Here is a 16918-nt window from a genome sequence, read left to right on the forward strand (position 1 = left end):
TCGTTATCTCTTCCAAAGATGGGGAGAATGACCGTGAGATATTTGTTTTTTATTTGAGCCTAGCCTTTTTGAATCAACAATCGGGGAGCACGTTGTAAAAGAACATGAGGAAAGCTGACTGGTGGGTGTCTATTCTTAGAAATCATCCAGTAAATCTCATAGTCCCAACAAGTTTAGAGGAGAAATGAGTTTCATTAGGGATTTTACTTCCTTTTTAGGGTCTGCTTAGACTAGAAATCCAGAGCCGCCACCCCCTCCCCGCCCCCTGTTTTTCTCTCCAGAACTGGCTCTTTATTCTGTGTATTGTCACTTTTTGTTCATGTTGGTATTAATGATGACAATGAGAGTGAATTTTAGCTAATCAATCTTCAGAGGACAGTGTTGGTCAAAGGGTGGTGTCCTAATGATGTCCACCCTTCTCATGTCGGTGCTGCTGTTGCATTGTTGCCAGACCCTCCCTTCAGGGACCTTGTTTTGAAAGGGGCTGCCGCCATGCCCTGCTTCTCTAAAAATGACATGTTTGGGGCTAGAAAAATCCATTTCCCATTCCCGTGAAGGAGGTCCTAGGGGAACTTTGCTCCACCAAGTGATCTTCAAACTAATAAGTAGGAGTTTTGAGGAAATAGGAATGATCCTCTCCCTTAAGGCTCGGGAGAGTCTCTGGATCATTATGTGCACTGGGATTAGCTGACAAACCAAGTTATATGGTCAGAGGGAAACATAATTGGGAAACCAGCTACCATTGGAGAAACAAATGGACGGATGCACTTGGAGAATCCAGACTGACTTTCCCAGTGTCTCCTGTAGATACACATACACAGTCGAATCATAACAGGAATGTTATTTCACGCCTTGTAGATTCAATCCCCTTGACAACACTGATTTGCATCTTTGCCAGAGGGCATGGGCAGTGGATCTCAAACTTTTAGGGGATACTGAGAACAAGTATGCAAAGCTGGGAGTGGATTTCAATAATTAGGAATGGGGAAGAATGTTGTTGGTCTGGATCATGGAAGCAGAAAAGGTGAGCTTATTAGGAAACATCACTTCTCTCTAAGATGAGTAAAAGCTTACAGAGCCTAAGATCCCTACCATATTTCCAGCCCTCACATCATGCACCACCTAGAAAAACTTCTAAAATGGTAGAGACTTTAAAAGCTGAGTGATATAGTATAAATTCCCAGCCTCATAGTTTTCTGGATTGATACATTTAGGATGATTGTGTTCTGACAGCATGATCATCTTTGGGTAGAGGGGAATAAGGACACAATATTTATTATAAAATCAAACTTCAACACTGAAATAGGTCAAGTCTCTGTGGAGGATGACTATAACTAAGATAGAAGGATATGTTTGAATGATCTTATGTGAAACAAGTTATATGAATATCTAGCATGCTTGATGATTTTTAAAGTTTACTTAATTTTATCCTTACTGTTTGATTTTTTTTTCTGGTCATTTTCAAATGTCAGTTTATTCTTTCAGGAACACAGTACTGAAAAATGGCATTCCCTATGTGTGTAGCGTTTGTTCCTTCAAACTTGCTCCCAAGCCTCTGACTGTGTAGACTATGTGGCCTGTTCACCTGCCCTTAGTGAGCACTGAGAGAGGTGACAAAGGGTTAGCTATCCCCAAGGAGGGAGGCTAGCAGGAGGATGCTGCTATTTTTGTACTGTTCTCATGCTATTTTATCCTTCTGCACTTTTAAAATTGCTGTTAGCAGTGTTTTTGAATGTTTTAATTATGGTTGCATTTTATTGTACTTGATCCCTGAGGCCGTTCAAGTGAAGGGCATGATTTTTTTTGTTTTTAAACCCTAAATAAAAACAAATAATGAGTGTATTCCTGAATGAGGCATTAACGTCTTCCTATATGGGCCCAACCCAGATCTGTTAGGTATCCATCTCTCTGCTCTGCACTCATGGCGTTTAAAAAACTACATCCAGAATTAAAAAAAAAACAAAAACAGCACCTGCAGGTATGCTAGCTAAGAGAAAGGTTATAAGGTATATCAGTCATGAGGCAGACCATAAATTGATCACCAACTGAGATCAGAGTAGGATTTCTCCCTATAGTGTGAGGTGTTGTGGCAATAGGCAATTTAGAAATAATTATATATATATATATATATATATATATATATATATATACGTATATAATTATTCCCTCTAATAATTTAGAGGGAAAGAGTAGCTTACAATTGGCCCAGTGCATTGTGGGTCATTTAACTTCTCTCTCAAGCATCTTGAGCAGGTTTTTCTCAGAACCATTCATTCATTCAGTCATATTTATTGAGCACTTACTGTGGACAGAGCATTGTACTAAGCAATTGGGAAGTACAAATCGGCAGCATATAGCGATGGTCCCTACCCAACAATGGGCTCACAGTCTAGAAGTAGGTTGCTGAACTTGAGTTCCTGGGGTGTTGTGCTATTGCCATGCTTAAGTATTTGATGGCCAGATCTCCACTGGTAAAGTAGGAGGACTGGGCTGAATGATCCCCTTGTGTCTTCACCAAATCACACCTTCTCCATCATAACTTCTAATACTCTACTCTCTCCCTACTTGATCCCACCTCTGGTTTAGGCCACTATCATCTCTCCAGAACCTTATATGAGGCAATATATCTTATTCATTCATTCATTCAATCGTATTTATTGAGCGCTTGCTGTGTGCAGAACACTGTACTAAGTGCTTGGGAAGTACAAGTTGGCAACATATAGAGATGGTTCCTACCCAACAGCAGGCTCACAGTCTAGAAGGGGGAGACAGACAACGAAACAAAACATATTAACAAAATAAAATAAATAGAATAAATATGTACAAGTAAAATAGAGTAATAAATATGTACAAACATATATACATATATACAGGTGCTGTGGAGAGGGGAAGGAGGTAAGGCAGAGGGGATGGGGAGGGGGAGGATGGAGGGGGTTCAGTCTGGGAAGGCCTCCTGGAGGAGGTGAGCTCTCAGTAGGGCTTTGAAGGGAGGAAGAGAGCTAGCGTGGCGGATGTGCTTATGTTCATATATTTATCATGCACAAAAAAGTAAGTTTTGTATGCATAAAAGATCATTTGCATTTGATGTCTCTTTATATGCAGGTGTTTCCTTGTCTTTTTTTTCTTTAATGGTATTTGTTAAGCACTTACTATGTACCAGGCACTGTACTAAGCACTAGGATAGGTTCAAGCTAACTCATTCAGTCATATTTCTTGAGTGCTTACTGTGTGCAGATCACTGTACTAATCACTTGGGAAGGTAAAATACAACAATAAACAGTGACATTCCCTACCCACAACAAGCTCGCATTATATAGTGGAAGAGACAGAAATCAGTACAGGTAAATAAAATTACAGGCATGTACATAAGTGCTTTGGGGCTGGGAGGGCAGAGGAGCAAAGGGACTGTGAGCCCCATGTGGGACAGGGACTGTGTCCATCCAAATTTGCTTGTATCTATCCCAGCTCTTAGTACAGTGCTTGGAACATAGTAAGCACTTAACAAATTACATATTTAATATTGTTATAAATAAAATCAATTTGGACACAGTCTATGTCCCACGTGGGGCTCATGGTCTTGATCCCCATTTTACAGATAAGGGAACTGAGGCACAGGGAAGTTAAGTGACTTGACCTTGGGCAAGGTCAGGTGTCAGAGCTAAGATTAGAACCCGGGTCCTTCTGACTGCCAGGCCTGTGCTTTACCTACTAGGCCCATTGCTTTTCTGATTGTCCTCCCCACAACACACCATGACTTTAAAAAAAACCCTTCAGGACACAAACCTTATCTTGTCTTTTGTCTGAAATTCCTCCTGGGGATTCCATGACAACAGCCCTGGGATATTTTTCAGTTTATTTGTCTTTATGTGTTCAATTGTCTTTATTACTAACATCTTTCTCTCACTCTTACTTAGGTACCATTTGTCAATAATTGACTACTGCCTCAATAATAATAATAATAATGGTAGTACAGTGCTCTGCACACATTGTGTTCAATAAATATAACTGAATAAATAATAATAAAATCATTGCATATCTTAAGTGCTTACTATGTGTTAGGCACTATGCTAAGTGCTGGGGTAGATACAGGCTAATCTGATGGGACACAATGCCTTTCCCACATAGGGTTCAAAGTCTAAGGCAGGGTGGGAGAACAGGCACTGAATTCTTACTTTTACAGTTGAGGAAACTGAAGCCCTGAGAAGTGAAGTTACTTGACCAAGGTCACTTAGTGGAAAAGAGATGAGAAGAGAAGGTCACTCAGCTGGGAAAAGCAGCATAGACTAATGGAAAGAGCACAGGCCTGGGAGTCAGAAGGCCCGGGTTCTAATCCTGGTTCCACCACTTGTCTGCTGTGTGACTTTGGGCAAGTCGCTTAACTTCTCTGTGCCTCAGTTTTCCTCATCTGTAAAATGGGGATTAAAACTGTGAGCCCTATATGGGACACAGACTGTGTCCAACATGATTATTTTGTAACTAATCCAGCACTTAGTACAGTGCCTGGTATTCATTCAATCGTATTTATTGAGCACTTACTGTGTGCAGAGCACTGTACTAAGCGCTTGGGAGTACAAGTTGGCAACATATAGAGACAGTCTCTACCCAATAGCGGGCTCACAGTCTAGACATAGTAAGGGCTTAACAAATATATAAAAAAAAGAGTTGCAGAGTTGGAATTAGAACTCAGGTCACCTGACACCCAGGCCCATGCTCTTGCTGCTAGGCCACTCTGCTTCTCTACTCTAATCTACAGAACCATGTCCCTGGGCAGCATCAAAAAGAGGCATTCAAATAGACACCTTGGCTTCCAGGGGCTAGCAAGGGTTGAGAACAGGACTGAGAATTGGCTAAGTGGCAGAAGGAGAAAGGAAAGTGAAGGCTGATGATAGAAATACCTAGAATATTATCTAGAATACCAGTTTACTTTTCCTTGTCCCTTCCCAGCCAAGCACTTTGAAGGCAGGATCCCCTCCTGAATGGAGGCAAGCAGATTGCAGCTTCTTTGGAGTCAATTTATCACTGGGACAATATTTACCTAATTAAACTTAGTCACAGTAATCGAGTTCTTTTGAATGGGATTGTCATTCCTCTAATAGAATGAACTGCTGGATATCATGGAAATGCACTTCTTAGAGAGTCCTCAGGTCTGACGTTTTCCATGCCACTTTATAATAGGGTTTCTGGCTTTTCAGATGATTTGTGGAGAAGATTTAGCTCCTTTTTCACCCTATTCAAATAGCTGTAAATGCATTTCAAACCAAACTGTAGCCCTTGAAGTGGGAGGTGACAAAACTAAGGGAAGGGGAGTGTATGTGTCCTATAGAAGGAAAAGGTGTTTTAGAAGACCTAGATTTCTAAAATTTTTAAGAAATAACTCACCTGTTAATACAGAGGTGGTGATAATTGAGTAAGATCATTCCTCTTGGGGCCACACACTAAAGAGAATCAAGTGCAGTGGCCTAGTGGAAAGAGTATGTGCTCAGGAGGCAAAGGATTAGGCTCTTCCAGTTGTGAGTTTGGGCAAGACACTTCACTTCTTTGTGCCTCCGTTCTCCTGTTCTCCGTCCTACTTAGACTATGAGCCTCATGTGGGACAGGGACTGTGTCCAAACTAATTAACTTCTATTCACTCCAGTTCTGAGAACAGTGTTTGACAGGTAGTAGGTGCTTAAAAATATCGTTAAAATACCATAAAAAATGGTAGAAGAAACAAAGATGAAGTAGAAGCAGTGTTGCCTAGTGGAAAGAGCATGGGCCTGGGAATCAGAGGACCTGAGTTCTAATTCTGGTTCCACCATATGTCTGCTGTTTGACCTTGGGCAAATCACTTAATTTATTTGTCCCTCATTTATCTCATCTGTAAAATGGGTTTAAGAATGTGAGACCCATGTGGGACATGGACTGTGTCCAACCTGTTTAGCTTGTATCTACCCTAGCACTTAGTACAATGCCTGCCACATAGTAAGTGCTGAACCATAAAAAGAAAAAAAAGTATTTCCTCATACTTGGTTACTTAACTCAAAATTCTATGTAATCCAGAAAGAATCTAGTGGTATGGGTCATCTCAAACAATTAGTCACTGTGTGTAGAGCACTGTACTAAGCAGTACAATACAACAGATTTGGCAGACATGTTCCCTGCCCCTCAATGAGCTTACAATCTTGTATTTACCCCATTGCTTAGTACTGTGCTTGGCATATAGTAAGAGCTTAACAAATGCCATTATCATTATGACCATTATAGAACTCTATTCTAAGCTCTTGAAGTGTCTGAAAAGTCCAGGAAGAGTCCAGATTTCCCTCCATAACCCAGAGAATGTTCCCAGGTCTTGGACAAACGTAGATTCACTGGATCCTTTCATTCATTCAATCATATTTATTGAGAGCTTACTGTGTGCAGAGCACTGTACTAAGTGCTTGGGAGAGTACAATATTCCCTGCCCACAGTGAGCTCACAGTCTAGGGAGACAGACAATATGATGTAGTGGATAGAGCACAGGTGTGAGAGTCATAAGGTCACAGGTTCTAATACTATCTCTGCCGTTTACTGTATGACCTTGGGCAAGTCACTTCACTTCTCTGTGCCTCAGTTAACTCACCTGTAAAATGGGGATTAAGACTATGAGCCCCGCGTGGGACGAGGACCATCCAACCCTATTTGCTCATATCTGCCTCAGTGTTTAAATCAGTGCTGGGCACAGAGTAAGCACTTGACAAATACTATTATTATTATTATCATTATTATAAATAATATAAATAAATAAATTACAGCTATGTACTTAAGTGTTGTGGTGCTGGGAGAGGGGATGAATGAAGGAAACAAGTCAGGGTGATGCAGAAGGGAGTGGAAGAAGAGGAAAGGAGGGCTTAGAGGAGACTTCTTGGAGGAGATGTGCCTTCAATAAGGCTTTGTAGATGGGGAGAGGATCCTGGAGGGGATGGAAAATTCAGGGTGGTCCGTGCAGACTAGGGGCTAAACAGGTCCACCCTGCTGTCAGGGATCCACCCCATAAGGTGACTTGGCCAGAGGTGACAGCTTCAAAAATAACTCTTCCTCCACCCCCACTCTTCATCATATTGTTATGGCTACTTAAAGGAATCAATCAGTTGCATTTATCAAGCTCCCATATCAGTCAGTCAATAAGTGATATTTATCAAGCCTTTATTGTGTGCAGAGCACTTACTAAGCACTTGGGAGAAAACAATACAACAGATTCGATAAATGCATTCCCTGCCCACAACAAGCTTACAGTCTAGAGGGGCTACAGTTTAGCCATATCTCACCTATTCAAGACTTTTTTGCTCTGACTATGGAGTGTGTATTTTTTTTTCCTTCTGGTGCCACCTTTGGACAACTTCACAACCTGCTCCAAGTAGTTGCAACTTCATGGGTTCCTGCAGAAAGAGGTTGCTATGCAAGGAGGTATAGAATCAGAGAGATAGGGTCGCTTCTGCATATGAGCAAAGGGTGAAGGGAGACTGAGAATTTTGCTGTATATCCCAACTGTCAGGATTGTTTCTCTCTTTGGCAGAAGCCAATGTTACCTAGAGGGCATGGTGTTAAAACACATTTATTTTTGTGTTGTTTTGCCCCACTGGGCTCCGCACTTACAGCGTAATGCGAAGGCACAGTTCCTCATTTGCCAACTCTTAAGGAAAGCTGTTTTTCCATTGTAAAGCACGCCATGAGTCTTTTGTATAACATGCTATGTAAATGTGGTTGGTTGCTGGGAAATGCAGCTCCTGGGAAGAGCTGGAGAATACAAAATATTCCTGTTGGAAAAGGAGGGATTCTTTGGCTTGACTGGTAGGTTCAGTATCGTGCCTGGTCACTAGCCAGACACCCAAGAAGGATCAAAAGTAAAACCGAAATCAACGAGCCCCTTCCGTCCCCCCATCACACCCTCAATGGATCTTGGAATGTAACTGCGCTGGGGTAGTGGCTGGAGATAAACTACCAAGACTGTGAATGAAAGACCAGCATATCTGTCCAAGGTTAGATGGTCAGGTAACAGAGCTTGCATTTATCTCTCCATTATCCAGGGCCTGATTATCCAGACCCCTGTCTTTCCATCATCTTCTCTCTTGCTGCCTTCCGTACTGCCATTTGTAAATTCCTCAACCAAGGATGAGTAAGGTAGAGGAAAAATTCAATTTAGTTCATCTTGCTTTCATCAGCGTTGACTGGGAAAAGTTTGGTGAAGGAAGTGGTTGAAACTAAAGGCTAGAATGAGAAGCAGCATGGCCTGGTGGATAGGGCATGGGCCTAGGAGTCAGAAGGTTCTAACGCCAGCTCTGCCGCTTGTCTGCTGTGTGACCTTGGGCAAGTCACTTCAGTTCTCTGGGCCTCAGTTACCTCATCTGAAAAATGGGAATTAAGACCGTGAGCCCCACATGGGACACAGACTGTGTCCAAACTGATTATCTTGTATCTACCCCAGTGTTTAGTACAGTGCCTGGCACACAGTAAGCTCTTAACAAATGCTATTAAAAAATGAGGCTGTGGTTTATCTGTGGTTTTAATTTAACCCTGTTTTCCCCTACCTGACATATGATTATCCAAAATGAACCTGAGGACCTGGGTTCTAATCCCAGCTTTGCCACTTGCTTGCTGTGTGACCTTGGACAAGTCACCTAACCTCTTTTTGCCTAAGTTTCCTAATCTGTAAAATGGTGATTAAGAGTGTGAGCCCCCTGTGGGATAGGGACTGTGTCCAACCTGATTAACTTGCATTTGCCCCAGCATTTAAAACAGTGTGTGGCACACAGTAAGCACTTAAAAAGTACCATCATTATTATTATTCTGAGCTTGGTGTGGAGAAGGGGTGGGAAAGACTGACTGTGAAAAGGAGATTCCAGTGCAGACAAATGAACGGACCAAGTGTATATTTGATAGTCAAACACTGACTTGTCCTAGAAAAACATCAACATTCACAGTAAAACTCTTGTAGAAGCCCTGTCATTGTTCTCCACCACTTAGAAAACAGAGAGAAAGATAAACTATGCCACTGAACTAAAATGGGATTCAATCAGTCAATCCATCAATGGTATTTACTGAGCACTTTCTGTATGCAGAGCACTGCTCTAAGCACTTGGGAGAGTACAATACAACAGAGTAGGAGAAGAAGCATGCCTAGTGGATAGAGCACAGGCCTGAGAGTCAGGACAACCTGAGTTCTAATCCCAGCTCTGCCACTTGTTTTCTGTGTGACCTTGGGCAAGTCACTTCAGTTCTCTGTGCCTCAGTTACTTCATCTGCAAAATGGGGATCAAGTCTGTGAGCCCCATGTGGGACATGGATAGTGTCAGACCTGATAAGCCCCATCACTTAGGATGGTCCCTGGCACATAGTAAGTACATAACAAATACCATAAAAAAAGTGATAGAGGGATTACGTACATGTCTGACTTTCCCCTCCAAGTTAAGAATTCCTTAATCAGAGGGCCTGGCTCTGCCTGCAGGCAATCCCCCCATTGGAGAACAACCATCTTCCACGGAGAATAGACTTTCAAAATGCGACAATGAGCAGCTCAGAACATTAAGCTCTTAGGTACTCATCCCACACCTGCACTCAGCAGCACTTGGAACTCTGCTTCCGTCTACTTCAATTAATTTTTATACCTACATCCCATTTTGGATTGCAAGCTACTTTTGGGCAGGGATTGTGCCTACAAATGCTAACATTCTCTCCCAAGTGCTTATAGCAGTGCTCTGCACAGAGTAAGAACTCAGTAAGTATTTTGGATTGACTGATGAGCATCTACTACCATCAAGAAAGAATGAGTAAACCATTCCAAATGAGTCTTTTATGGTATTTGTTAAGCACTTACTGTGTTACAGGGACTGTACTAAGCACAAGAGTAGATACAAGTTAAACAAGTTGGACACAGTCCATCTCCCTCCTATGATGCACAGTTTACAGATGAGATAACTGAGGCACAGAGAAACCAGGTAACTTGCCCAAAGTCACACAGCAGGTAAGTGGCAGAGCTGGAATAAGAACTGATTCTCATGCTACTACATCATGTTGCTAAAAAAAAATTAATTTAAAATATTGAGGAGATCCATAAAGTGAAGCATCAATGGGTGAATCTGCTGAGGATTACTGTAAAAGAAAAGGTGCTTAAACCCCTTCTCAAAGGAAAACTTAGCATTGATAGTAAGGCAAGAAATGAAAGCTTGTGGAAGGGCAACAATGAAGAGCAATGTCCATTCTGAATATCCAGTTATCAGTTGCTAACGATAGGCACAGGATCACTTGGACATAGAAGATAGAGTTCAGGGGAAATGTCTAGCTTTCTGGTTTGCAAAAAAGATCTTACCTTGTCGACTCATTCTTCCAATTTGACTAGAGCCTGAATTTGAGGCCAAGTGGAGGAGTCTAAGCTGGTCTGTTGAAATGTCATTTGGCTCACGAACGCACAAGCTTTATACATATACATATATATATACATTTATACATACTTCACGCTGCTGCCTGGATTGTCTTTGTCCAGAAACGCTCTGGGCATGTTACTCCCCTCCTCAAAAATCTCCAGTGGCTACCAATCAATCTGCACATCAGGCAGAAACTCCTCACCCTCAGCTTCAAGGCTCTCCATCACCTCGCCCCCTCTTACCTCACCTCCCTTCTCTCCTTCTACAGCCCAGCCCGCACCCTCTGATCCTCTGCCACTAATCTCCTCACCATGCCTCGTTCTCACCCGTCCCGCCATTGACCCCCGGCCCACGTCATCCCCCTGGCCTGGAATGCCCTCTCTCCCCACATCCGCCAAGCTAGCTCTCTTCCTCCCTTCAAGGCCCTACTGAGAGCTCACCTCCTCCAGGAGGCCTTCCCAGACTGAGCCCCCTCCTTCCTCTCCCCCTCGTCCCCCTCTCCATCCCCCTGCCTTACCTCCTTCCCTTCCCCATAGCACCTGTATATATATATGCTTGTACATACTCTATTTATTTATTTATTTTACTTTTACTCTATTTATTTATTTATTTTACTTTTACTCTATTTTACTTGTACATATCTATTCTATTTATTTTATTTTGTTAATATGTTTGGTTTTGTTCTCTGTCTCCCCCTTCTAGACTGTGAGCCCACTGTTGGGTAGGGACTGTCTCTATATGTTGCCAACTTGTACTTCCCAAGCGCTTAGTACAGTGCTCTGCACACAGTAAGTGCTCAATAAATACTATTGATTGATTGATACAGAGTCAATCAGATTGAGTGAGTGAATTAGTCTGTATCGAGTGCCCCCTGTGAATATCCAATCACTCCTCCTGTGGCATTTGAGTGTTTTACTGCAGGTAAAACAGTGTAATAAGTGCTGGGGAAGGATGCAACAGAGAATAAGCAAGACTTAGGGTCAGGCCCTTGAGGGGGTCACAATAAAAAATTGGGGACTGGGAAGTGGGTGATGGGCACATGACAAAAAAAATGACCCCATAACGTCAAAACAGCATAGCTAATAGGAAGAATATGGGCTTGGGAATCTGAGTTTCTTAGTTCTAAACCCAGCTCCACCACATGCCTGCTCTAAGACCTTGGACAAGTCATTTTACGTCTCTGTGCCTCAGTTCCCTCACCTACAAGGTGGGGATTTGAAATGTGTTCTCCCTCTTTCTTAGATTGGGAGGATTGTGTGTGAGACCTGATTATACTGTATCCTGTAAACTGGAAGCTTTCTGTAGGCAGAGGACATGTCTAGTAATTCTGCCAAGTGCTTAGTAAGCACTCAATAAATATGGTAGATTGATTGAAAACAGTTTAAGATTTTAGGGATATTGGTAGACATAGCTAGCTCTCCTTGACATCATGATTGAGGGATCAGTTTTCAGGCTCTGGTCTGCTTGGGCAGAGCTGTCCAGATTCCAGTAGTTACAACAGCCACAGGCAAAACTTTCCTGACATCTTTAGAGTTTGTGTAACTGTGATGCTGTTGCTCCAGACTCTCCCTGCCCTTACTGGGAAAGATGGTGCTGAGAGATCTCTAATGCTATCCTTCTTGTCGAACCTTGATCTCACCTATCTTGCCGCTGACCTCTTGCCCACATCCTGCCTCTGGCCTGGAATGCCCTCCTTCCTCATGGCTGGCAGATAATTACTCTCCCTCACTTCAAAGCTTTATTGAAGGCACAACTCTTTCAAAAGGTCTTCTCCACCTAAGCCCACCTTTTCTCTTCTCTCACTCCCTTTGCCATCACCCTGATTTGCTCCCCTTATTCATTCCCCCTTTCAGCCCCACAGCACTTATGTACATATTCAGTTCAATCGTATTTATTGAGTGCTTACTGTGTGCAGAGCACTGTACTAAGTGCTTGTGAAGTACAAGTTGGCAACAACGGTCTCCCAGTCTGTAATATCACAATTATAGATATACAGTCTATATCTGTAATTTATTTATATTAATGTCTGTCACCCCTCCTCTAGACTTTAAGCTTGTTGTGGGCAGGGAATGTGTCTGTTGATTGTTATATTGTATTCTCCCAAGTGCTTAGTATAATGTTCTGCATACAGTAAGTGCTCAGTAAATGCAAGTGACTGAATGACTGAGAGGGGGGTGTGGCTTGAGAGTCTGGTGACAGTGGAAAGAGAGCCACAGTGTGTTGGTCTTGAACCCAGTGATGTGGAGAGCTAAACAGGAAGAAGAAAACAGCATGGCTGGAGAAGCAGTGTGGCTCAGAGGAAAGAGCACGGGCTTGGGAGTCAGAGGTCTTGGGTTCTAATCCCGGCTGCGCCACTTGTCAGTCATGTGGCTTTAGGCAAGTCACTTCACTTCTCTATGCCTCAGTTCCCTGATCTGGAAAATGGGGATTAAGACTGTGAGCCCCATGTGGGGCAATCTGATTACCTTGTATCCCCTCAGGGCTTAGAACACTGCTTGGCACATAGTAAGTGCTTAACAAATGCCATCATTATTATTGTTATAAAACATGGTGCCTGCTCTTGAGGAAGGTAGAATGCAATAATAAAAATAATAGTAAATAGTAATAATTATGGTATTTGTTAAGCACTTACTATGTGCCACACGCTGTACTAAGTGCTAGGGTGGGTACAGGCAAATTGGATTGGATACAGTTCCTGTCCCACATGGGGCTCACCGTCTCAGTTCCCCTTTTACAGATGAGGTAACAGAGGCGCAGAGAAGTGAAGTAACTTGCCCAAAGTCACACAGCAGACAAGTGGCGGAGCCGGGATTAAAACCCACAACCTTCTGACTCCCAGGCCTGTACTCTATCCCCTATGCCATGCTGCTTTTCCATACTCCCCTAGTGGGCAGGGATCCTAGGTGTTCTTTAAACTGTACTTCCTAAATGCCACAGTGCAATGCACCAGATGGATTCTCATTAAATAATACTGTAACAACTAGTCAATCGTGAAGGTGATTTTCAAGCGATACCATAAGCCATACCATAAGCCATACCACTTCAAACCCTAGAGAAAACAGCCTCAGGCTTAACGTGTTGACTTACTGACTGAGGTTGAGGCAACAAAGGCTAGTTTGGCATGCCATTTGATGTTAATCAGGCAGCTTCTGAAGGGAAAGAGGGATTTCATAACAACCTCGAAAAACATTACTGAGGAGACTCTTCTGCATGTAAGAAACTGTGTGGGAGAAAACCTCCAATGCTAAAATTATATTCATTTAATTTTATGCTATTTGGTAAGCTTTTTCGAGGTGCCAAATGTTGTTCTAAGCACTAGGGTAGGTACACGTTTATCAGGTTGGATGCAGTCCTAGTCCGGCATGTGCTCACAGACTAAGTACGAGGGACTGGGCACTTAATGCATGCTAAATACCATGGAAAATTCTGGAGTAGATGCAGGGTTTATAATCTAAGAGGTTGGCAGAGCTAGATATTTTATCCCTATTTCACAGATGTGGAAACTGAGGCCCAAATAAGTTGAGTGACATCCAAAGTTGCAGAGCAGCTCAGTGGTACAGCAGGGATTAGAACCTGGCTCTCATGTTATTTTCATTAGGCCATGTTTTTTATGGTGTCAAACACTGCTGAGGTAGATACAAATGAATGAAATTGGGCACAGTCCCTGCCTGCATGGGGCTCACAGTCTAAGTACATGTTGCCCCTCTATGTAGTGTCAAATCCCAGCTCAGCCACTTGTCAGCATGTCACTTAACTTCTCTGTGACTCAGGTATCTCATCTGTAAAATGGGGATTAAGACTGTGAGTCCCAGGTGGGACAACGTAATCACCTTGTAAAATCCCAAGTGCTTAGAAATGTGCTTTGCACATAGTAAGCACTTAATAAATGCCATCATTATTATTATTAATGTGGCCTAGTTGAAAGAGCACAGGGCTGGGAGTCAGGGAATCTGGGTTCTAATCTTGGCTCCACCACTTGTCTGCTGGGTGACCTTGGACAAGTGACTTCACTTGTCTGTAACTCAGTTTCCTCATCTTTAAAATGGGGATTAAATCATGCCCCTTCTACATATCATCATCATGATAAATGGTATTTATTGAGTGGTTACTGTGTGGAACACTGTACTAAGTACTTGGAAGCATGTAACACAACACAACTTGGAAGCGTGTTCCTCCAACACCATGGCATGCTGTCTCCAAACAGACTTTCATGGTCTCAGGAATTATCTCTAATTTCATAACAATTCCTAGCCAAAACATGTAGTGCATGGAGAACAGAAGGTGTATATAATTGCACAATCTGTATAAAGCCCCTAGTCCTACTGAAAATAGCACTGACCTGGGTTCTAATCTCAACTCTGTAACTTGTCTTTTGTGTGACTTTGGGTAAGTCACTTAACTTCTCTGTGCCTCAGTTTCCTTACCTGTAAAGTGGGAATTAAATTCCCACTCCTTCCAGTTTAGTCAGTCGCATTGATTGAGTGCTTCCTGTGTGCAGGGCACTGTACTCAGTGCTTAGGAGAGTATAATATAACAATAAAGGAGACATTCTGTACCCACAATGAGTTTACAGTCTACTTAGTGAGTCCTATGTAAGATAGAGATTATTTCCAATGTGAATATTTTGTATCTACCCCAGTACTTTGTACAGTCCGTGGCACATGGTGAGTGCTTAATAAATGCCATCACTATTATTGTTATTATTAGTAGTAGCAGTAGCATTATTATGTGTTTTAACTCAGTTTACATTTTGTTCTTTCACTACCACGCCCAAAAAGAATAAAAAAAATCCCTCAAGTATTTCCTAAAAGCACCCAAACTCATGTAATCCACATGTGATTATATATTTCTTTTCCACTGTGAAGCTTCATTTTCTACTGGAGAGATAAAAACTGTTCCTAAGCCACAACATTTTTATTATGCACACATAAATCAAGCACGGAAAGACCTGACGGTTGACGATGAAACTATCAGGAAGCAAAACCCCAAGCCATCTGAAAAATGTGTGACAGGAAAAAAGTATGTCATTTCAGTTTCCTTTTTCATGGATATCCTTGTCGGGTCATTACTGAGGTAGTCTCTCTCTCTCTCTCTCTCTCTCTCTCTCTCTCTCTCTCTCTCTCTCTCTCTCTCTCTCTCTCTCTCTCTCTCCCTCTCTCCCTCTCTCCCTCTCTCTCCCTCTCTCTCCCTCTCTCTCCCTCTCTCTCTTCCCCCCCCACCCCACCTTGATTTCCTATGGAGACCAGTTAGCAGTAAAGCAGTGTGGCCCAGTGGATACAGCACAAGCCTGGGACTCAGAAGGACCGGGGTTCTAATTCCAGCTCTGCCACTTGTCTGCAGTGAAGTGACCTTAGGCAAGTCACATCACTTCTCTATGCCTCAGTTACCTCATCTGTAAAATGGGGATTAAGACTGTGAGCCCCATGTGGGACAGGGACTGTGTCCAACCTGATTAGCTTCTATCTACCCTAGTGCTTAATAATAATAATAATAATAATAATAATAATAGTAATAATGATGGCATATGTTAAGCGCTTACTAAGTGCCAAGCACCGTTCTAAGCACTAGGGTAGATACAAGGTGGGGCTCACAGTCTTAATCCCCATTTTACAGATGAGGTCACTGAGACAGAAAGAACTAAAGTGACTTGCCCAAAGTCACACAGCTGATAAGGTGGCGGACATGGGATTAAAACCCATGACTTCCGACTCCCAAGCCCATGCTCTTTCCAGTAAGCCATCTGCTCTTAGTGATTGACACAAATAACAAAGCCCTTAACAAATATCATCATCATCATCACTATTATTATTATTAGACAGTGTTTGTGGTGGTATTTCAGAGAGGAATACATGGAGCACAACTTGTCCCATCTGCAGGTATAAGCAAGAAGGCACACTGTCATGATGCTGCTCTTGCTCCAAAATCAGCAATTGCATTTTTAACATTTCATACTCTTCCTTCCAAGGAGGGATGGGGCAGAGCCCCCTGAGTGTGTTGGTGATACTTTTAGACAATAAAAGAAATTACAGGTTAAAAGCTCATGACTGTTCCAGTGACACTGAGTCAGAAACTGGGACTATTGATCAATTATATTTATTGAGTTCTTACTGTGTTCAGAGAAGTGTATTAAGCATTTGGGAGAGTAATAATAATAATGATGGCATTGGTTAAGTGCTTACTACATGCAAAACACTGTTCTCAGCACTGTAGTACAGTGTGACAGACTTGATACATTCCCTTCCTGCCCACAAGGTGCTTATAGTCTAGAGGGGGAGACAGAATTAATATAAATGAAATTACGAATGTGAACAGAAGAGCCCTGGGGCTGAAGATGGTGTAAATAAATTGTACAAATCCAAGTGCAAGGGCGACAGAGAAGGGAGTGGTTCTAAAACCACTTGGGAAGCAGAATGGCTTAGTGAAAAGAGTACGGGCTTGGGAGTCAGAGGTCAAGGTTTCTAATCCCAGCTCTGCCACTTGTCAGCTGTGTGACTTTGGGCAAGTCACTTAGCTTCTGTGTTCCTCAGTTACCTCATCTGTAA

This window comes from Tachyglossus aculeatus, chromosome 3 (genome assembly GCF_015852505.1).
Source record: "Tachyglossus aculeatus isolate mTacAcu1 chromosome 3, mTacAcu1.pri, whole genome shotgun sequence".
Taxonomy (NCBI): domain Eukaryota; kingdom Metazoa; phylum Chordata; class Mammalia; order Monotremata; family Tachyglossidae; genus Tachyglossus; species Tachyglossus aculeatus.